The sequence below is a fragment of the Mastomys coucha genome, unplaced genomic scaffold (assembly GCF_008632895.1).
Source record: "Mastomys coucha isolate ucsf_1 unplaced genomic scaffold, UCSF_Mcou_1 pScaffold18, whole genome shotgun sequence".
In the NCBI taxonomy this organism is placed as follows: domain Eukaryota; kingdom Metazoa; phylum Chordata; class Mammalia; order Rodentia; family Muridae; genus Mastomys; species Mastomys coucha.
Window position 1 is genome coordinate 96,426,967 of NW_022196900.1, and position 22,500 is coordinate 96,449,466.

The window sequence follows — 22,500 nt, forward strand, 5'->3', positions numbered from 1 at the left end:
ACTTCATGATTGATCGCTCAATTGATTAGTTGACTTATTCATTAATTTACCACGTATTTATTGAGTGTTCGCTGAGAACTGGGAGCAGTGAACAAGAGAGACAAGTCCCTGCCCCTCGGGTCATATGTCAGAGATGCAGTCAGAGAGGAAGGCAGGGAGCCAGCAGATAGTGGTGGTGACAGGACAGAGGCAGTATAAACAGAGGGTGAGGCAAGGAGGCATGGCAGAGAAGGGGATGGGTGGTTTCTGAGGTACACTGTGACCAAGGCCTTCAGTTATGACATGCCCGAGCAAATGACAGAGGCCAAGAGAGCAGGAGACACAAAGAGCCAGAGACAGAAGGGATTATGGTGGAAGACGGGGGGGGGGGGGGGGGGGGTTGCCTTGCCAAAAGTGTGAGAAAATGCCAAAAGTGTCTGCCACGATAGTGGCTTGGACCGCCACGGGCCTGAAGAAGCAGGTTAGTCTACACAGAAGTTACAGGAGGTGCCATAGGCCTGGCCTCTCCCTGTGACAAGTGGCTTCAAGGAAGGGGATGTCAAGGTGGGTTTCCGGAAGGGAGAGGGACTCCAGCAGAAGTCTCGGAACATAGGGGAGTAGGGAGGGTGCACCCCCTAGGAGCAGGTGGGCCATCAGGATGGAGAGGTCGCGAACAGAAGAGCAGGTGCCCACAGCATGCAGAGGGGTAGACTCCTGGAGCACTGAGAGGGCAGCACCTGGCCTGCATCTGCTGGCTCTGCAGCCTCAGGCAAGTTCCTTGACCCTGGAGAATCCATAACAGAAGCTGCTCCTTGGGACATCCTGACAGCGTGGTTGTAACTGGCCAGTACAGGGTCCCTCAGCACCCTGCGGGCCTCAGCTTAGCTCTGTCCCATGTCTGACCTTAAAAGCTTGACTAGGCAATAAGGGGCTGAGGCTACAACCCACGAGTCAGTGGAAGCCACCAGAAGACGCAGCCTTGTCTCCCTCTGGGTGACCCAGCTTTAGAGAGAGTTCTCCCAGTGGCAGGCAGGGCACATTCCTGTTTAGTTTGCATTTGCATAGAGCAATCCCTCTAGCAGGTTCCAGGCAAGACTAGGCAACTTGTGGAGAGACCCATCCCACCCCCACCCCACTCCTTCCTGTCCCATTCAGCTCTTCCCGGGCGCCTCTGCTCCTCTTGAGTGAGTCTTCGAGTGACTGAGCCAGCCTCTATTCAACAAATATGGAATGAGTTAGCGTAACAAGGCAGATGCGGATCTGTGAGATCAGACAGCTCCGGTGACTTTACCTGCTGGAGGGACAGACAAAACCAAGCCACCTGCCTCTGGGTGATTAGACAGACCCTTGACAGTGTTGGGAAGGAGGCACAGAGTAAGTCTGATCAGGTGTACCAGCCACCATACCTCTGTCCCCAGCAGATGGCAGCAGGTGACTGGGTCCTGGTAGCGGACTCACAGACAGCCTGGGCTCTGCCAGCAGCCTCGGTGCCTGCTATTACTATTACGGCCTTCAGCCCTCTGCTCTTAGGCCCTGGGCAGATAACCCAGAGACAGGTCTGAGCACCCCATGAAGTAGGAAGGGAGCTCACCCAGACAATCCAGAGGTCAGGGACCAGAGAGAGGGAGGCAGCAGTGAACCCAGCCCGGAGCAACCCTCCATATTCCCTAGAGGATATGTCACCCAGGGAGGTGACAGAGGCAGCAGGCTCCTTGGTTGAAATTCAATGTCCCAGTTTCTGGAAACCTGCTTCAGATCTGGGCTTTGCCACTTGCAGGCCAGGGGCCTCAAGTGACAGACCCAGACCCACTGAGCCAGCACCCAGGCCCTCCCAAAGCAATGGCATGGACCTGAGCTCTCTGTGCACACAGTACCCACAGATGGGATAGATCCTGGTAGCTGCCACCAGGGACCTCCTAGTCTAACTAGAGGCTCACAGGCCTACTCAGGAGCCTCATAAGCCCTCCCGTCCCAGGCTAAGTTTTACAAGACGATAGTGACTTTTTTTTTTTTTTTTTGAGACAATGACTTGTGGAGTCTATTCTGGCCTCACACATCCTGACCACACATACTCTGCAGTTTCCCACAGTCTGCCTATGAAAGATGTCATGCCCCAAGTGTGTGTACAAGTGCAAATATAAGTGTGTGTGCATGCCTCAAGTGTGTGTGCATGTATGTAAAGGCTACAGGGCAATCCTGACTATTTTTCCTGGGCTGTGTCTGTCTCGTTCTGTTTGTTTGGGGCTTTGGATTTCTGTACATGTGTGTATGTCTGCTTGTCTGTCTGTGCATGCAGGTGCCCTTAGAGGACAGAAGAGGGCATCAGATCCCATCTGAAACTGGAGATACAGTTGGGAGCCATTGTATGGGCACTGAGCACTGAAGGTCTTCTGCAAGAGTAACGCATGTTCTTAGCACTAAGCTGTCTCTGCAGCCCCCATCTTGTTTTTTGAGATAGGGTCTCTCACTGGCCTGAGGCACACCCATTAGGCTGGGCTGGCCAGCCAGTGAGCCCTAGGGATCCTACTATTTCTACATGCCAAGCACTGGAATTGCAAGCATCCACTACCAATCTCTTCATGTGTGTGTGTATGTGTGTGTGTGTGTGTGTGTGTGTGTGTGTGTATGCGCACACGTGTGCGTGTGTGCGTGTGTGTTCTGGGAACCAAGTCCATGAGCACATGACAGTCTAAACAGGCATTTATTCCTCAGATTTCTGGAATACAGACATGCAATACCAAGGGCTGCTAGGGCTGCTGGACTCCGGGTCTGATGTTCCTGGCTTGTAGCTGGTTGGCATCTCTGTGTCTTTGTGTCACCTCTAGCTACCTGGTTGTGTTAGTGACCCTTTCTCTAATGATGCAGTCCCAGGGCATCAGCAGCTTGTCCACTTCAAGGTCACCTCATTCTTTTGGGCTCACGACCCATAGTGACCTTGTATCTGAAGAAAATCACATCGTAGGTCCCAAGAGTTTAGCACTGAATGAGAGGATGGTAGTGCAATCAGTTCTGGGTGCCTAGCTCTGGCTTCAACTGGCTTATCAGCGCCTCTTGCCCCTGTTTCCCACTCTGGGTTCGTCAAAGGCTCCCATGATGATAAAAGGCTCCAGACATATAGCCCCAGCCCAGATTTCCCCCAGCCTCAAGTAGAGGAAAACTCCATCCTTCACTGCATAACCCATAGCCCTCCATCCTCCCTTCTGGGCTGCAGAGCCACATTGAGGCCAACACTCTAATAAGAAACCACACTTATCCAGCCACATCCCGTCCACAAAGCCCTGAAACAGGGCAAGGGTGGATACCAAATCCTGGTTCCCCCCAGAGTATCACAACAGAGACAGAGTAACAGCCAATGTCTGTCACAGACAAGGAGACACTTGAGCCTGTGGCTTTGGCCAGTCAGGAGCCAGTACTCACTGAAGTGGGCCCAGGAGGAGCATGAAGAAGTTCTATGTCAACCTTCCCAAGCTAGCAGCATTGCTGTAGGATGGGGCCACTGAACTGAATCACATTCCCATTCGGAGAACAGCATGCTCGAAATGCAGCCCCGAAATCCTAGGGAAAATGATATTTAAAGGCACTTATTAAAGATACTCAGAAGGCCGTTCGAATGTCAAACAGCTGTGAGCCATCCCTAATTTGATGATCTACGTGTTAATGAACCCCAGACATGCAGATTAAACTCGCTTTAAATTGCACGTGGTTTTAAAATGTATTTCTTTCCAGAATGTCTGGTGCAGAATGAGGTTAGCGAAACACCTGTGAGTCAGGCCTGCTGATGCTAGGATGGAGCCTGAGTCCGGGACAGTTCTAGATCCAGAATCTTGCAACCTGTGAGAAAAAGAAAAAGACCTGGGCTAGGGTGTGGCTCAGTTGGTAGTGTGCCCACCTAGCATGTGCAAGGCGTGACCTTCCACAATCCATAAGCTGAACGTGATGGTACGTGCCTGAAGTCCCAACAGGACAGACTTGTCTATTGGGGTTCTTTCATTCAGCAAATTTATCGTGTTCCCCACACAAGACCCTTGCTAGTGGGCACCCCTAGCTACGGTGGCCAGTGTGCCAGCACCTTCTGTCACTTTTGCTGCCTGCATGTTGCCAGGGAAAAGGTGGCACAGGAGCCTCCTGAACGTGACAGCGTGACAGATTAGAAGTCCTGATCCAGAGGAGATGAGGGACGGAGATGGTCGCTTCACTGTCATTCCTCAGCTATTTTTACTTCTTTCTGAACTTTGAAAGACAAGGGGCCTCTCAAAGTTATTCTCTGGGCTGACAGAGTCATGAAGTGTCCCTGGATGCTTATCAATGTCCTTGAAGTCTGAAAACCTGGGGTGCAACAAGGCTGGGGCTGGGAGAGGAAAGTTTGGGCTGCTGAGTTCAGGAGGCTGGGCTCGAATTAAAGGACTTCAGAGGGAAAATGGGCTGGAGATATGGGAAGATTTCGGTCATGACAGAACCGTGATCTCAGCTTCCCAAGACCCTCGGTCGCCCATCCTTAAAACACTCCTGGCTGTCCACGCCCTCACCTTATTCTAAGACTCAGATGGGAGACAGGAATTTTCAGCCTTATGCTGTTAGCCTCACATGTCCCACTGGTGTCCAAGAACAGGTTCGTCCCTTGTGTCCTTAAAGGACCACAGTATCCCTGCTCCCAAGCTTCCTGTGACCTCCCTACCGTGTGGAGGGCAGACTCTTCAAAGTGAAGGCGAGGCCAGGCGAGGACAAGGTCGCTGAGTCACTATCTTCCAGCCGTGCACACCAGACAGAGATGGCTCCTCTCTCATCTCAGCAGGGATAGGCAGGCCCGAGTGTGGTGCGAGTGCCAGAATTCTAGTGCACATCACATTCGTGACTGAACACCTCCCATGGTCAACTTCAGCAATAAGATCATCATCTGGAAAAATGTAGTCCTGGACCCAGTGTCGAGCCTGACTGGGTCTGTAAGGCCAGAATTCAGGAGGTGGAGGCAGGAGGATCAGGAGTTCAAGGTCATCCATAGCTACCTCGTGTGTGTGTGTGTGTGTGTGTGTGTGTGTGTACTCGTGTGCACATACAGGTGGGGCACGCCACCTTTGATAGGCAGACTGTGGGAAACTCCAGGCGCAGGACGGATGTGTGCCTTCACATGGGTGAAAGGATTATGGAGACAGACGTTAAGTCCATGGAGCCAGTTGCTTAAGTGTGGCCACTTTCATGCGGTTTCTACCCCAATTCAAATCACTTGAAAGGAAGCAATCAAGAGAAACTTCCTTCATTGGACTTACAGGATGATGTCTTCCTCGCCCCCTGCCCTCTCTTCACCCAGACACTTGGCCCCAGGCCCTCTTCAGTCCTGTACTCTGGTTCTTTTGTCCCTGAGTACTGCAGACTCCCACATGGCCCTGTTTGGTCAGCATAGGGAGCAAGTTCCTAATGGCAGGAAGGCGTAGAAAGTGCCTGGTCACTGACTGAGGCTGGGGATTAGGAAATGGGAGGGATCCAAAGTGAGAGACACAGATTTGCAACTGCTCTGGGAGAGGGGCGAAGGGCCAGGCAGACATGTGATCTTGCCTGCTTTGGGTTTTGTCTTGAGTGATTGACATTCTAGAGCCTCCCTCTTTGGCTAGATGCCTGGGACAGGTCCCTGTGTCCTTCAGTAACACAGATGATGAGTCCTGGCCTCTCTGGGTGGAGAGGGAACTCAAACATATAATACCTATGGAGATCTGCTCCCAAGCACCTGACCTACCTAGTACAGGTCACATGTATTTCCAGAGTGGGCAGCAAGGCCCGATGTATCCTGCCTCTGAGACACCAGCTAGCGCGAATGCAGTCCTTGTCTCCTCTGGACCGTGCCCGCTGTCCTGTCAGCTGCATCAGGACACCAAGTGGCAGGTGGATGGCGCCACTCATCTGTGAGTCTAAAGGTTAATTTAAAGGTCAGTGGCTGGGAGATGGCCTCCTCCACCTGATTCAGCTCACAGCCCAGCTAGGGAGGGCATCTGAAGGGTCGCCGCCAGAGTGGCTCCTCTGTGGGTGGATCATGGGAGCCCTCCCATCAAAGCCTGGACCCCTGTAACTACCCTCTCGTTCTGTACATGACCTTGACTGAGCTCCTTCCCATCTGTGTGTTGGGGCAGTGGCCCAGGTGGTCCCCGAGTGTCCTCCCAGCCTGCACCCTTTAAGGCTGGTTCTCTCAGTTCACTGGATGTATTGTCCTGCTCCTCTGGCACCCTGGCACCCTGCACCCTTTGCACTGTTATGATTGAGCTTTTGCACTTGTTACATGTCCTGCTTGGGCCACCTCCTTGTCACCTGCATCTACCTTTCCAAGAAGAAATCGTAGTAATGACTTTTCTCCTTGTTGTGACCAATTACCTGATAAAAACAACATCAGAAAAGTCTTTATTTTGACTCATGGTTCCAGGGTATAATCCATCACAGGGAGGAAGTCATAGTGATGGGCTTATGTGCAGTTGGTCACATCGTATCCACAGTTAGGAGAAAGAAAGTGATGAACAATGATTATTGGTTACATTTTATCCACAGTCAGGAGACAGAAAGGGATGAAGGGTGCTTAAATGAGTTCTCCCTTTTGTACAATCCACTCACATGCAGGGTGGGCCTTGCCTCTTGAGTTAAGTTTTTGGAAACACCTTCGTAGTCACATGTGGAGGCATGTGTTCCTGGTGCTTCTAAATCCCACCGAGCCTACAACCGTGATCAACTACCACCGCCCTCACCCCTGTTAACTTAATATCCAAATAAAAAAAATGTTTGAATAATATTCCACCCCTCTCCCCAAAGCCTGGGTTCCTCTCATATGCAAAATGCAAAATAATATCCTAATATCAAAGGTGTCCTTAGTCTTCAGAGTCCGAACACTGTTCAAAAGTCAAAGTCTCTTCTGAGACCAAGGCAAGTCTCAACACTGTGAGAGCCTAGTAAATCAAATACCTATCTCTAAGGACCGATGATGGAGCGAAATGGGCATTTCCATCCCAGCAGGGAAGAGGGCAGGCACAGCAGGATTGAAACCCAGCAGGACAAACACCAAATCGTGCAGCTCTGCATCAGGCATCCAAGACTCATGATGGAAGCACCTGGGCTCCTAAGGACTTTGGTATTCCAGTGCCTCTGGCTCTGCTGCCTTCAGAATACACAGCTTCTCTCTAGAACTGGCTCCATCCATGACTGTAGGTTACCCATGGTCCCAGCATTTCCAATATTGTGGGGTCTCCTCTGCAACTTAGGGAGTCACTGTCAGAGATTCGCACAATGGCCTCTCAGAGCTTCCTTGCAGGGACTACACATTGCCCAGCTCTAGTTGCTTTCTGGAATGCTGCCAAGTTCTGCCGCCAGCCTGAGAGATGGCTTGAACCCTTCGACCACAGCTAAAGTGGCTTCTGTATGTCTTGGTGATTGAATCTTTAAAAACTCTTTCCAAGGCATCTGTTATTTTGTGAGCAGGGTTCCCCTTCCATGGAATCCTCGTGACAAATTTCTCCATTCCAACATACTTGTACTTTCATGAGCTGGCGTCTTTTATGGTTGATGGATGGAGTCTGGATTTCAGTTATCCCAGTGTAGAATAGGTGTGGTCTCTACCGATCAGTCTGCTTTGTCACCTGCTTGTCTGGTGCTCTGAACTCTTGTCCTTTGTCCCCTGTCAACTTGATTCAGGGTAGAGAAATCTGAAAGGAAGAAACCTCAATTGAGAAAACATCTCCATAAGATCAGGTGGTAGGTAACCCTGTAGGGCATTTTCTTCATTTGTGATTGATGGTGGGAGGTTCTACACCATTGTGGTGGTGCCACACATGGCCAGGTGGTCCTGGGCTCTATAAGAAAGAAGGCTGAGCAAGCCATGCAGAGCGAGCCAGCACCCCTCCATGACCTCTGCATCAGCTCCTGCCTTCAGATTCCTGCCCTGTTTGAGTTCCTGTCCTGACTTCTTTCAGTGATGGGCTATGATGTGAAAGTGTAAGCCAGATTAACCCTTCCCTTCCCAAGTTGTTTCAGTCATGATGTTTGATCACAGCAATAGAAACCTTAACTAGGACCGAAACTGGTACCAGGAGTTGTATATTATTGTGTCAGATCTGACCATGTGTTTTGGGAAGATCTTGGAAGGACTTTGGAAATTTGAACTGGAAAAGCCATTAAGTGTTCAAAGCTTGGTGAGATGTTCCGAGGGACCTTGGAAGGTAAGACAGTTGAGATTGCAGCAGATGATAGAGGTCTGGCTTGTGAAGTTTCAGAGAGATGTAGAGACCTCTTTAATGACCCTATCGGGGTCATTTGCTATGTGAGTTCTGATTGGATGGTGCTGAAGAATCAGCTGTGATGGAGAAGAAGCTAAGGTCTCTCCTGGATGTGGTGGGCACGTGTCTTTGATTTCTGCATTTGGGAGGCAGAGGCAGATGGATCTCTGTGAGTTCAAGGCCACCCTGGTCTACAAAGTGAGTTCTGGGCCAGCCAAACATTTACACAGGAAAAAAAAAAAAGCCTGTCTTGAAAAACAAAACAATAAAAGAAAGCATCATTGAGGTGAAGCCTTCTGGGAAGTTTTCTTCAAGGTCAGCACGTGAAAGCCACGCTCTAGAGGCAGCCAAAGTTATACCTTGTACGCACAGCCAAACCTGGTAGTGTAAGAGTCACCCTGGTGGTCCTGGTTTTGAAGGCATGAAGGGGTCATCAAGAAAAGCTGGAACTTGGCACTGTGAGAGGCCAAGAGAGGCTCCTGGTGCAGGTACAGCTTCTGGAGCAGTTGAAGGTCCAGGGTTATGCAAAGAACTTGAAACTTAGTACCCTGGAGAGAGCCCAGCAGAGGCTGTTGGTGAAAGTACAGCCGAGTTGCTGCAGAAGACCCCCGCCTTTCGGGGATGTCCGTACCAGGGGATGAACACCGAGGAGGAGGACAGTAGCAGCAGCGGAGAGGAGCCAGCCAGAGCTTGGGTGGCAAGCCATGTGTGCTGCAGAGGTGGAGCCGGAGAAGTGGTGCAGGCCTTTTGGAGGAGCCCAGAAGATCGCGGTTGCATCCCGGTTGCATCCCAGACACTGGATGCTGAGTTATTCACGCTGGTGGAGTTTGAGTTTGCTTTGCTTGCATTGTGACGGTGCCCTGGTGCTTCCCTCTTTTTTTTTTCTTTTTTTTTTCTTTTGGTTTTTTCGAGACAGGGTTTCTCTGTGCAGCCCTGGCTATCCTGGAACTCACTCTGTAGACCAGGCTGGCCTCGAAGTCAGAAATCTGCCTGCCTCTGCCTCCCAAGTGCTGGGATTAAAGGTGTGTGCCACTACCACCCGGCTGGTGCTTCCCTCTTGAAATAGGAAAGCATTTGACTTATTTTTGATCTTACGGGAGCCTACTGTTGAGGGACTTGGGACTTTTAGGGAGTTTTTGAAATTTTACAAAGACTTTGGATTTTAAAGGAGACTGGATTTTTAAGGGTTTGACTTTTTAAAGACTGTGGGAGTTTTAAAAATTGGAATGCTCTTATTGTGATGCTGATATTCAGGTGCAATTTGGGGATGAACAAGGAAAGGTTGTAGCTTAACAGTGATACATCTGTGTGTCAAGTGGACCAGGGGCCAACTGTCCTGACTAGTTGTATGTCAAGCTGATACAAGCTGCCTCAGTTTCCCACGTGCTGGGGTTAAAGGTGTGTGCCACCACCATGGACCCATCTACCTCTCTCTTCCTGTCCCATTTGTCTCTCTTTCTCACTGAAGACTTTTTCTTTTAAAGAATTTATTTATTTATGTGTTTATTTATTTATTTATTTTATGTATATGAGCACACTGTAGCTAACACACCAGAAGAGGGCGTCAGATCTCATTATAGACAGTTGTGAGCAACCATGTGGTTGCTGGGATTTGAACTTAGGACCTCTGGAAGAACAGTCAGTGCTCTTAACCACTGAGCCATGTCTCCAGCCCTCACTGAAGGTCTTGATAAAAGCAGCGAGAAGTCTGAAAGATATCTCTTCTTGAGAGTCCTTCCTTTGAACAAATCAGTCCATTGCTTTTAAAAACACCAGCACTCCTTAACCATTCTGGAGGCAGAGGCAGGCAGATCTCTGAGTTTGAGGCCAGCCTGGTCTACAGAGTGAGTTCTAGGATAGCCAGGGCTATACAGAGAAACCCTGTCTCAAAACAACAACAACAACAACAAAGTTCTTCTTTTTATTATGTGTATCTATTCATTGTGAGTGACTATGTGTGTGTGTTTACATACATGACACGCATGTGGAATTTGGAGAGCAACCTTGGGTGTTGGTCCTTATCTCCTACCTTGTTTGAGACAGAGTTCTATCACTGCTAAGTAAGCCAGAAACTTCTGAAGTTCTCCAGCCTCTGCCTCCCGTCTCACCACATGAACACTATAGCATCTGGCTTTATGTGGGGTCTGGCCACTCAAACTTAGGTCCTGTGCTGGTTTGAATGAAGAGAGCCCCTCAGCTCATCTGTTTGGGTGATAATTCCGTAGTTGGTGAATTGTTTGGGAAGGATTACAAGGTGTAATTGTTGGAGGAGGTGTGTCTGTGGGGTGGGCTTTGAGCTTTCAAAAGCTCACACCATGCTGTGTTTCTCTCTGCCTCCTGCTTGCTGATTGGGATTTAAAGCTCTCGGTTACTGCTCCCGATCAGCCGACCAACCGCTGCTCCCTGCCATGATGATCATAAATCTGAAACTCTAAGCAAGCTGCCAATCAAACGCTTCCTTGTGTAAGTTGCCTTGGTCATGGTGTCCCTCAACAACAGAACACTAACACAGGTCCTCAGACTTGTATAGCAAACACCGTACCCACTGAGCTGTCTCCTTGGCTCATGGTTCTTGAACCTGGCTTCACTCAGGTTCTCTGAACACAAGCATCATTCAGCCGGATTCTTTATTAGAATGTGCCATGTGTTGCCTCTTAGGGATGTTCCTAAGAGTCCTTGTTTCTCTCCAAGCCCACGAGTCTCCCCTCTCTACATCTCTCTTGGTTTTCTGGTTTCCTGAACTCCACCAGAGTAGCCCATCAAACTCTGCTCACAGCGCTCCAGGGCTACATCTCCAGACTTCCACATACCTTCTGCAGCTGGTGAACCACATGGTCAGGCTTAACCACAGCAATACCCCCTGCTCCTGTGACCGATTTCCTCTATCAGTTACTTTTCACACTGCTGTAAACAAATACCTGATGAACCTAACTTAAGGGAGGGTTTGCTCTGGCTCACAGGCTGAGGGTGCAGTCTTGTGTTGGTGGGGAGGCAGCGGGTCACATTGTATACACAGTCAGGAAGCAGAGAGAGATGGACACAGTCCAGGTCAGGATGGTCCCGCCTACCATCCTCCCATCTTAAGGGGAACCGTTCTCCCAGAGAGGAGCCTCTCTCTGACAGAAGACTCTCCTCTCTAGCTGGCCGAGGGTTATCTTCTAATGTAAGATGGCTGAGGAAATTCTCTCTTTTTGGGGTGGAGGAAATTGCAGGATACATTGTTTCCATAGTCTGAAAGATGGATGGACACAGTATTCACCATCTTCATTCCTGCAGGGTCCTGCCTCTACCGTCAGGCTACGGGGTTCCTTGGAGTAAAGATTGAGCCTCCTCCCTCTGAGCAGCTTCCTATGCATCACCTGTTGGACTAAGCACCCCTAAATTCCACCTGCAGAATACCCGTTTCCCCTGTCATTTTTTGGATTAACTGCATCATTTCTACGTATAAACCAGGAGTTCACATCAACGTCTAGATTCGCATTTTTATAAAAGATGCCACAGTTGGCCATGTTCCCGGAAGAGTACATGGCTGTCTCCTCCATCACCTGACCCAGCTTGCAGGTGTCTTTAATCTTGTTACCTTTGTGGCCATGAGCTGCACAGGACTCTGATGCAGGTCCAGCGAGGGTTGTGAGTGACAGGGACTGCACTTCTGCCTCATTAGGATCTGGACAGGCTAGAGATCGATGCTCTTTACAATCAGATCCACAATGGCTGTTCCTCGTACCAGCATTTGTCTGTAACCACTCAGAACACTTCTCACCTACAGTGTACTCCTGGGAAAATGAGACAGCACTACAGAGGAGGGAGAAGTAATTCATCCAGCAACTCTTTAGAGGAGCCACTGAGGTCGGACACAGCCAGTGGTCTTATTTGCTTCATGGCCACTGTTACTCTTGGTTTCTCAGATTAGGCAAAAATAGCCCAGAGAGGGTAAACAAAAAATTCAAATTCACACAGCAAAGGAGGAGGCAAACAAAACAATCCCTCCCCATTGCTGCTTTCCAGACCTCTTGCTGAGCCTGCTGATGGAGGCCTGATCACGTGACTTCCTTCCACTCCTTGTCTCATCTGCTCCTTATCTGCTCCCGTGTTATATCTTTTTATGAGTGATGGCAAGAGACAGAGATCTTCCAAGGCATGTGCTTTGATCAGAACAGACTTGACTCTTTCTGGAAATTTGCCCACAGCGCCCAAGTTTCCTCCATCTTCCAGGGAACATTCTGGCAGGGTTACAGCTTCCCAGACCCCACAGCATGCTACCAGGGTCTCTCTTACAGGGACAGGCTTGGAGCTGGGTGTCATTTATGGAATGTCTACTATGTGCCAGGCGCTTTTGGGCATTGCAGCTTCCCAAAGCTGGCACTGAAACCCCCTAGTTTACTGATGGTGATGTTAGGTCCAGAGAGGTCAGTTCACCTGCTTGAGGTCACACAGAAGGTATCCTGGCCAATGGAGAAGTTGTAATCAATTGTCTGGGTGCCTCTATGTAGCTGCCTCAGGGACTGAGCTACGTGTAGTCCAAGCCAGATTCTGTTGACAGAGAAAGGAACTTGAATGCCACCCTGCACCTGGCTGTTTGCAGACGGGCCTGAAGCTGCCAACTGGCCTCTGCATGCCTGTACCATTCAGTTCAGAGATGGGTCTTTTGACAAACCTGCTGGCCAGGCTGGATTTGAGCAGTCAGATGCTATGCCAATAACCAGCAAGTGAAACTCAACCAGGTCTCTCCCGAGCCACTGGCTACGCTGCGTTCAGGCAGTCAGACTTTGGCTGACAGCTGCTGGGTTTGAAGCAGGTTGGCTGTAATTGGTGGAGAAGCAGCAGCTTGCCCAGGCAAAATAATAAATGGTGACAGTTACCCGTTATGGAACGTCTGCTATGTGCCAGGCGCTTTCGGGCATTGCAGCTTCCCAAAGCTGGCCCTGAGAGCACTAGTTAGGCCCAGAGAGGTCAGCTCACCTGCTTGAGGTCACACAGAAGGTGTCCTGACCAATGGAGAAGTTGTATTCGGTTCCCAGATATGACAGAACTCTTCCCCTCTCCCTCCTGCCTTAGTTCGCTCTGGCCTTGGAGGCTCCTCCCTCTTCGTCCCCCTGTAGGCTGAGCCACATCTGTGACCCGGTGCCACCTCCTTTCAGCTTCCTCCCTTGGGTCCCCAGATAGCTCCAACTGTCCACGCACAGCGAGAAGGCTGTTGAACTGTACTGATTCAGGTTTGTCCTCAAAAGGGCTTCCGGGGGCTGGAGAAAGGGCTCAGTAGGCACGGTGCTTGCCACACAAGCCCGAGGACCCGAGTCTGATTCCCCAGAACCCACATAAAAGTTAGGGGCAGTGGCCTATGGCTGTCTGGAATCCCAACGACCTGGAGGTGGAGACAGGTAGGTCCCTGCGGCTTGCTTGTCTAGCCATTTGGTGAACTCTGGGTTCAGTGAGAAACCCTGACTCAGAGAATACAGCGGGGAGCCATCAGGAAGACACCCCTATATCCATCAACCTCTACTAACACACATGCACACACACCACCACCACCACCAGCAGCAGCAGCACCACCAGCACCACCAACACCACCATCACCACCATCACCACCACCACCACCACCAGCACCATCACCACAGCCACCCCTCTCCCCCATCTTCCCATAGCTTCATCCAAAGTGCAGAGGCTAATTCAGGAAGCCTAGCCCAGCCCAGAGGGACTGTTTAGCTTAGGAAAAATGAGCAAAAAGTTCATGATGAGTTTCTAATGGGTGACAGAGACAGAGCACCTACTATGTGCATGCTTAGCTCTTTCCCAGGCCTGGCCTGTGGTGAACTGATGAGCCACACTGAAGCCATACTGTGAGTTTGCCATTTGCCCTGGGCCAGTCACTCAACCTCTCTGAGCCTCAGTTTTCTTCCTCTGTTGTGAGGAGAAGTGAAGGCACAAAGGTCCTAGGGTGGACGGGTCTGTTGTCAACACTCTGAAGATGGGGCTTGCCCTCCTGGGTGGACGGGGCTGTTGTCAACACTCTGAAGATGGGGCTCGCCCTCCTGTATTTTCTTTTCTTTTTTAAGGATCTCTGTGGGAACCCGGGGGGCTGGTGTGAGTCCCTCTGTATCCAAGAAGAAGTTTCAGGAGCTTGGCTGCTGTTGGCCAAAGAGCTGGAGCGTGCATCTGGACTCGTTGCTTGGTAACTATACAAGAGTCTCATGCCTAGGTCCTGTCTTTGGTCATTCTCTTTAGCCGGCAGGTTCCCTTCTTTAGTGCCAGTTGACTTTAAGAACATCTTTAAGCTAAACGCACAGGAAGAAAGCCAAAGACCGGAGCAGGCACAGCGTGGCTGGAACATCCAGAAGCCACAGGAACCAGATCTCTACTCATATGCTGCCTGTCCACTCCTGAGAGGACCTGTCCACTCCTGAGAGGCCCTATCCCAGGGAATTTTCACGGGACATGGGAGACAGGTGACCAGGGGCTGGTGATGGATCCTCAGAGGGACAGGAGCCAGTCACTGTCTGTTGATTGATGGTTGAACAGGTCATTTTCAGTCAGATGCAGAGCTGAGCCAGGCCTGAGACATCTGTCAGCTGGTGCCTCATCTGTCTGAACTGGAGGCCATGGGGGAGCTTCAGGCACCTGGGGTAGGGACGCTTCTTTCCAAGAGAGAGCTAGCAATCACAGTGTGAGACTTCTCGGGACCTGGCACTTCCATCTGACTCCCCAGAGCCAACTGAGCCACAGAGGAGTGGCTCAGGGGAAGTTCCTGGAAGAGGGTCCTCAGAGGACCTGCTCTGGCATTAGTTCTGTGGTATGTCCTTCTGCTTGAAGTCCCTTCAGCACACTTAGAGGTATCCTCTTATTCATAGTAGAAAAACAAACTCAGAGAGGGCAAGCCCTAGGGCCACACAGCTCAAAAGTGGCTGAATTCTTTTGGGGGGCTCCCCAAAAGGTCTCTTGGTCTCCTCTCTGTTGGGGTTTATTGAATCAACACACACACATACTCAAGCACACACATCTATTTATATATAGATACATATCTGCATCCATATGCATGTATACACACATACATATACATATATACATATACATGCAATTTCAATATATGTATATACACAAAAAACCCACATACATTTAAACACACATACATATACATAGATACATACACATTTACACATATGTACACACACACAAACAAACACATACATAATACCACACACACGTACACATACAACTTACCCATAAATGGCTTACCTTATTTTTAGTAGTCCCAAACAATTCAAAAACAGCAACTGTGTAGAGTTCAGCCAGGCATAAATTATCTATCTAATATAGTACATGCATATATAATTTGCCTCCTCATTAACAAAACATTACCTATTGCATATAGAATCTCTCTAAGGAATACACTATACACTCAGTCGTGCATAGTCACATGTCACTTAATGATGGGGAAACATTCTGAGATCCACCTTGCTAGGCACTTCACTGCTGTGAGAGCAATGCAGGACGGCCTCATGCACACTGAGACAGTTGTGCGGTCACTGTGGAGTGGGTCACTGTGGGGTGGGTCACTGTGATAGCTGAGCGTTGCAGTCAGATACAGGGCCGTCTACCCAGTGGCTCTCTGAGGTAAATCCGGTTGCCATCCGTGCGAGCTGGCAAACCTGAAGGGCAGACCCGTCCCTTCCTGTGATAGAAATTCTTCCACTTGGGGGCTGGTTTCAGACAGTTCCTAATGCCATGAATGAGCTGCCGCTGGTGTGAATTTGCTCAGCCCCTCCCAGAATTTCTCTGTTTCTGTTGAACTCAGCACCTGTGTATCTCCAGGATGCCTCCATGTAGGACTGGGGTGCAGCTCAGTGGAGAGAGCCCTTGGTTAGGCTGGGGAAAGCCTTGAGTTCCACCACCTGCACAAGAAAGCAAAATGAAGCAAACGTGTAGCCTTTTGGTAGAGACGCATGTTTGCGTGGATACATGGTGTATAACTATTGCCGCTCTCAGGGAGTCCCAGTCTCAGGCTACCCCCTTCTGCTCTCTGATACTCCCATTTGGGCAGGGCTCTCTTTTTGCCTTTTGGGATACTTTTGCCTACTAGGGGTATGTGGGTGTAGGCAGCTGCTCAGACGATCGAATCCAAGACGCGAGCGGCAGCAGCGATAGATGATTCTACTGCGCATGCGCCCCTCCCAAGTGGGCTCATGCAAATTAGGTGTCTCCCGAGCGGGTGTATGCTAACCAATCATGCGCCAAACCCGAGCAGGTGCATGCTACCAAACCCCTCCCAAGCAGGTGTATGCTAATGAGGCGATTGCCAGGGAACCAATCCAGGAGAACCACGAGAGCTTGGGCACGGGTATATAAGGGGTGCTCTCCAGGCAGTCAGGGCCATTCCACGCCACTCCACCGAAGCAAGAGCATTGGCAAGAGCAGGTGACTATGCAGAAGCAGGAGCCCAAGAGCAGTGGCCGGAGCCCATTTCACAGAAGCGGGAAGAGCTGCAGCACCTAGAAGCAAGAAGCATGATTCCACGGAGGCGGGAGGAACTGCGGCGCCTGGGAGGCAGGAGGAGGCAGTGACACCAAGAAGAGCCGTAACACCTAAAAGAGCCGTAACACTTGGGTACCTAAAAGAGCTGTTAACACAAAAGAAATTTTCCTGAGTAAACCATGAGAGAAGAAGTCTTGGTGTTTGGTCGTTATTGCTGCTGTCTGGGCAGCAAGGCGCCGTACATGCGGATGGGCTTGGTGATGGCTCTTTTCTGAGCGCTTCTTTCCCAGTGCTGGTCTCAGATCTGCCACACAGCCATAGGCGAGCCAGCTTGGTCTTCATGGGAGAAAGCACCCCATGTCCTTGAAGGGCTTAGTTCAGGCTCAGTGTTGGTACCTGGAAGCTAGAGGTGCATCCTAGCTAGGTCTGACATTCTGTCCAGTTCCTCACCCCACAGAATGCTGTGTCTTGAGGGTCTCCCCACCCATGTCTCTGGTTCGTCTCCATCCGGCTCTTGCCCCAGGAGGCTGACAGCATGGACAGTTTTGCTCTCTGGGTGGGCCTCTGTTTGCCCCTCTGAGGAATGGCTAGTGGCTATCATAGAACCTGAAATGACCAAAGATTTTGGCAAAGGGCTTGAGATTTCTCTTTAAAATGTATGTGTGTTTTAGCCCCAACTTCTGCCGGCAACTTGTATTTGTTTGGATATAAAAATAATCCATTAGGGACATAGCATCTTCCACCAAAGAGAAGCTCCTGGAGAGGATTTCTCATCCTCTGACTGGGTCAGAAGAGGAGGTGTCTGGAGTCACTGGGGACTCAGGCTCTGCATGGTCTGGCTATTTACCCTCAGGGTGGATCCTTCTCCTTCTCCTCTTCCTCCTCTTCTTCATTTTTCTTTGAGACAGGGTTTGTCTTGAAGCCATAGTTGTACTAGAACTAGCTCTGTAGACCAGGCTGGCCTTGAATTTACAGAGATTCCCCCCTGCCTCTGCCTTCTGAGTGCTGGGATTAAAGGTGTGTGCTACCATGGCTCAGCAAATAGGGATTTGTTTTTCCTTTTTCATTCTTTTGATTTTTTTGAGACAAGGTTTCTCTGTGTAGCCCTGGATGTCCTGGGACTTTCTCTGTAGACCAGGCTGCCCTTTAACTCAGAGATCTGTCTGCCTCTGCTTCCCAAGTGCTGGGATTAAAGATGTGTGCCACTACCACCCAGGGTGTTGTACTTCTGAGCCTCTGAGAAATGGGAGAACAGTGGACCTGCCATGGCACGGCTGTGGGGGTTGAGTGGGCCATGATTTTTCTGGGGTTAAAACTTCACAAGAGCCATGAGGGCCAATGACTGACAGCCAATGAGCCGTCAGCTTATATGGCTATCCTCCAGCCTCAGCCACATGTTCAAGGCTCAGCCTCCTAAGGGCTGGGATAAAAGGTGTGAATCACCAACCTGACTCGGTTTTATTTTCTTCATGGCATTTATCATCTGCTGTGTTTCAGAGTGAATTGTTTGAACCTTGCCAACCCATTCTCCGAGACCACCACTTGCTTGGCCAGGATAGGATTGTTTGGATCACAACAGGATCCTGGGTGATATTTCTGAGCAAATCCTTATTTGTCTGTCTGTCCATCCGCCTATCTATCTATCTATCTATCTATCTATCTATCTATCTACCTATCTATTTATTTTTACTTTTGAGACAGGATGTGCTATAGCTCAGGCTGGCTCTGAACTCACCCTGTAGTTAAGGATAACTTTGAACTTCTGCTGTATCTGTTTCCACCTCCCAAGGCTGGGATCACAAGTGCACCCATATTTATTGGGTGTTAGGGATGGAATGTAGGGCATTCATTGTGTGTGCCGGTGAGGGCTCTGAGCTACATCTCCAGCATGAACAATAGATTTAAAATGGCTGCTCTGCCTTTCCCTCTGTCCATCTCTGGTGGCCTCTTCTGGTTTATTCTAACCTCACCCATTCTAAGCCCTAATCTTTCTCTCTCTCTCTCTCTCTCTCTCTCTCTCTCTCTCTCTCTCTCTCTCTCTCTCTCTCTCTCTCTCCCTCTTTCTCTCAATTCCCTGTCTCTTTATTTAAAGCCACCACTAATATCATCATTCACCAATGGCTATTTCACCATGATGCCTGTTAATGGCTCAGGCAGAGAGAGCTGAAAGTGGCTGCACCAGCAGGCACTCTTCCTGCTCAGGAACCTCCACCTGACCAGCAGCCTGCAGCTTGAGGTGACACAGGGTTGGCAGGGGACAGTGTGGGCATCCTGAGTGCAACAGGGGGTGAGTCCAGTAGGGGCACACCCAATCAAGCCCAGGGTGACACAGCCTGCCACCTGCAGTAGTGGTAGCCACTGAACATGGGATAGACTCCAGTGGAGGTCCTAGCAACCACTGGCCTGCACTGAGTCCTGCCCTCTCCTTCCTCCCCAACTTCCCCTTTGGTGAGCCCAGGCCTAGCCCAGCAATGCTGAGATCGACACTTGCTATATCCAGGGTCTGACTGCTGCCTGTGGCTTCTGACACAATGGCTGACTTGCCAAAAGGAGAAATATATCCGCAGGTTGGGAATAGGGTGCTATTGAAGTTGGTGTGCAGGGTCAGGAACACAGAGGTCCAGCATATAGGGCTTACTCATCAGGATAGTCAGATCAGCCTCTGCTTCCCAGCTGTATTCCTAAGCATTTGACATTGTACTCCCCTGAGCTTCAGTTTCCCCAGGTGTCAGATGGGGATAGCTTCTGCCTAGACTCCTCACATGGGATGTGGATTCTCTATGGTAGCCCCAGAGAGCTCTAAGGGTGTCCAGTTCATTCTCTCTCTGTCTCTCTCTCTCCGTCTCTCTGTCTCTGTCTCTCTCTCTTTGTCTCTCTCTGTGTCTCTGTCTCTGTCTTCCTCTTTCTGTCTCTCTGTCTCTGTCTCTCTCTTTGTCTCTCTGTCTCTGTCTCCCTCTGTCTCTCTGTCTCTCTCTGTCTCTCTCTGTGTCTCTGTCTCTCTCTGTCTCTGTCTCTCTATGCCTCTCTCTGTCTGTCTCTGTCTCTGTCTCTCTCTCTCTCTCTCTCTCTCTCTCTCTCTCTCTCTCTCTCTCTCTTGTCTCTCTCTCTCAACTGGGGAGTGATGTTGGAGCCCAGAGCTGAGAGCCGCCCATCAGTGGATGCTCACAAGTCTGTTACTGCTGCACCTGGGAGCCACCATTGTGGGAAGACTTGTGATTAGATTTTAAGGCACAGAGCTGTGTTCTGCTCTGAATCTGGCTTGGGGCATGCTGGGCTGGCCAAGCAATCAGGAGTATGCAGCAGGCACGGGGCACCCCATCAAACTTTGGGATTCTGGGCAGAGTGTGGTGTGGGGGAGGACAGCTGCGTGCCATGTGTGGGTCTCTCTGGCACTTGGTTTCATGGGGTGCAACAGTATTCTCCGACCTGCCTCTAGAAGTCCCTAGTGGTCTCTCCCTGGAGCAGCTGTGTGAAAATGAGCATGTTTCTAGAAGCAATGAGTTGTTTCTTCAAAGAAAATCTGATACAGTGTCATTTTATGTCCAGACGAAAGTCAGTTTATGTCCAGACGAAAGTCAAGCTTTCAGATGACAGAAATGTCCCTCAAGGACCTGTCCTGTCTGGGTTGATTATCTGTAGTCTGGGGATCCCCAGGACACAGAACAAATGCTAGTGACCTAGGACATTGCTTCTAGTCCTTTCTTTACCAGATTGTGTTTAGTGTTTGAATCACCTGGTCTACAAAATGAGAGTGTTGTTAGAGTGGAGACAAACAGGTAACCTGTGTGGCCAGTTGGTGGTGGCACACGCCTTTAATCCCAGCACTTGGGAAGCAGAGGCAGGCAGATCTCTGTGAGTTGGAGGCCAGCCTGGTCTACAGAGTGAGTTCTTGAACACAGGGAAACCTTGTCTCAAAAAACCCAAACAAACAACCCCATATATAAATATGTAGATGTATATATACACACATGTGTACATACATGCATGTGTATGTGTGTGCCCACATGTGTACACATGCATATGAGTGAGTACATGTGTATATACATGAATACTTGTATATTTGTGTATATCTGCATTTGTGTGTACTCATGCACATACATGCTTGTGTGCGTATCTATTCATGTATGTGCATATGCATGAATAGCTTTGTATGAGTATGTATGTGTGTGTTGTGGGTAGGTGTGAAGTGGAAGTTTCTAGTTTCTTTGGAGAGTCAGTTATGTCAAATGATGTTTTGCTGGGGCACACAGGTGAAAGGTTGTTTTGATATAGGAAACACATGAAAGGACCTGGGATGAAGGATTGTAAATATGACCCCACAGACAATGGGAGTCGAGCACTGAGCATTGGTTTGGTTTACTCCATCTTGTTATTCTTCACTAACAACATGCATGTACTGGTTTGCCTTACAGAGCATAGTTGAGCTCAACTTGTGGTAAAAACGAATCCATTGAGAGAAACTCACTCAAGAACTGCTCGTGAGGTTCCTGTGGCAGCTTGCCGCTTTAGCGGCCTCGCCTCAGGCAGGTTGGCAAACCTCGTGGTTTCTTCAGGATTGAACTACAGCTGCCTGGTGTCTGCTTGCTGAAAGGACTGGACCATAGCTGCTGGTTCGTGCCTGGGGTCTGCCTGCCTACAGCACTGGTCTGTAGCTGCTGAGTTGCATTTGGTGTTTGCTACGTGACTGAACTCTTGAGAAAGAAGATAGAGCTTGCCCCCCAAGAACTGCTGCTGAACAGGTCCACTTCCCCCATATCCTAATAACTTTTCTCTTCCCCTACCTCTGCTGGGTGATGGTCTAGAGGAGAGGTTTAACCCTTATTAAAAGTAGGGTGCATAAACTGTATGCCTACATAGGTGTATAAATATGTATGTGTGTATGTACATATGCTTATGTGCATGTTCATATTTGTGTGTATTTGCAGATAACCATATACTTGTATGTGTGTCTATGTGTGTTTCTATATGTGTACACATACATGTACCTATGTTTGTATATATATATATATATATATATATATATATATATATGTGTGTGTGTGTGTGTGTGTGTGTGTGTGTGTATGAACCTGTATGTACATGTCTGTATGGACATATATATATATGTATGCAGGTGCAGGACTGTGTATTATGTATATATGGTAATAGGTGTGTACATGCGTGTATATGTGTATATGTTTGTGTGTGGTCTAGATAACTATTTATTTATAAACCTGTGTGTGTTTGAGTATGTACCCATTTGTGTACTTATGTGTATATGTGTATATACGTGTACTCAGGTGTCTGCATGTACATGTGTATGTGTGTTTGTATATGAATTTGTGTGCATGTGTGTGTATGTATCTCTAGGTGGGTATACATGTGTATGTCTGTATGTGTGCATATATGCCAGCCTGTGTGGATTGTGGATAAGTGCATGTATGTATGTTATATATGTGTGTTCCCTTGTTCAAGTGTTTGTGTGCATGGATGCATGCGTGTACATGAGTACATGTGCTTGTGTGCATATGTGTGTATGTGCATGTGTGTGTGTGTGTGTGTGTATGTGTGTATGTGTGTGTGTGTGTGTGTTTGTACCTGCTGTGAATCCATGAAACCTGAAGCCAAGGAATCATTCTCATATTCAAAGACATTTGTTGAGAGTCTGGTACAAGCTGCCCATGTGGCATGTGACTCTCTCTGAGGAGACACAGTGGTCTGCTTCTCCTGGACAGGACACCGATGGCAGACTAGATAAACACATCCTCCCAAGTCTAGCTTAGAGGCTCAGGACACTTGCTGGGTTATCACAGGAGCATGGGTGGCCCAC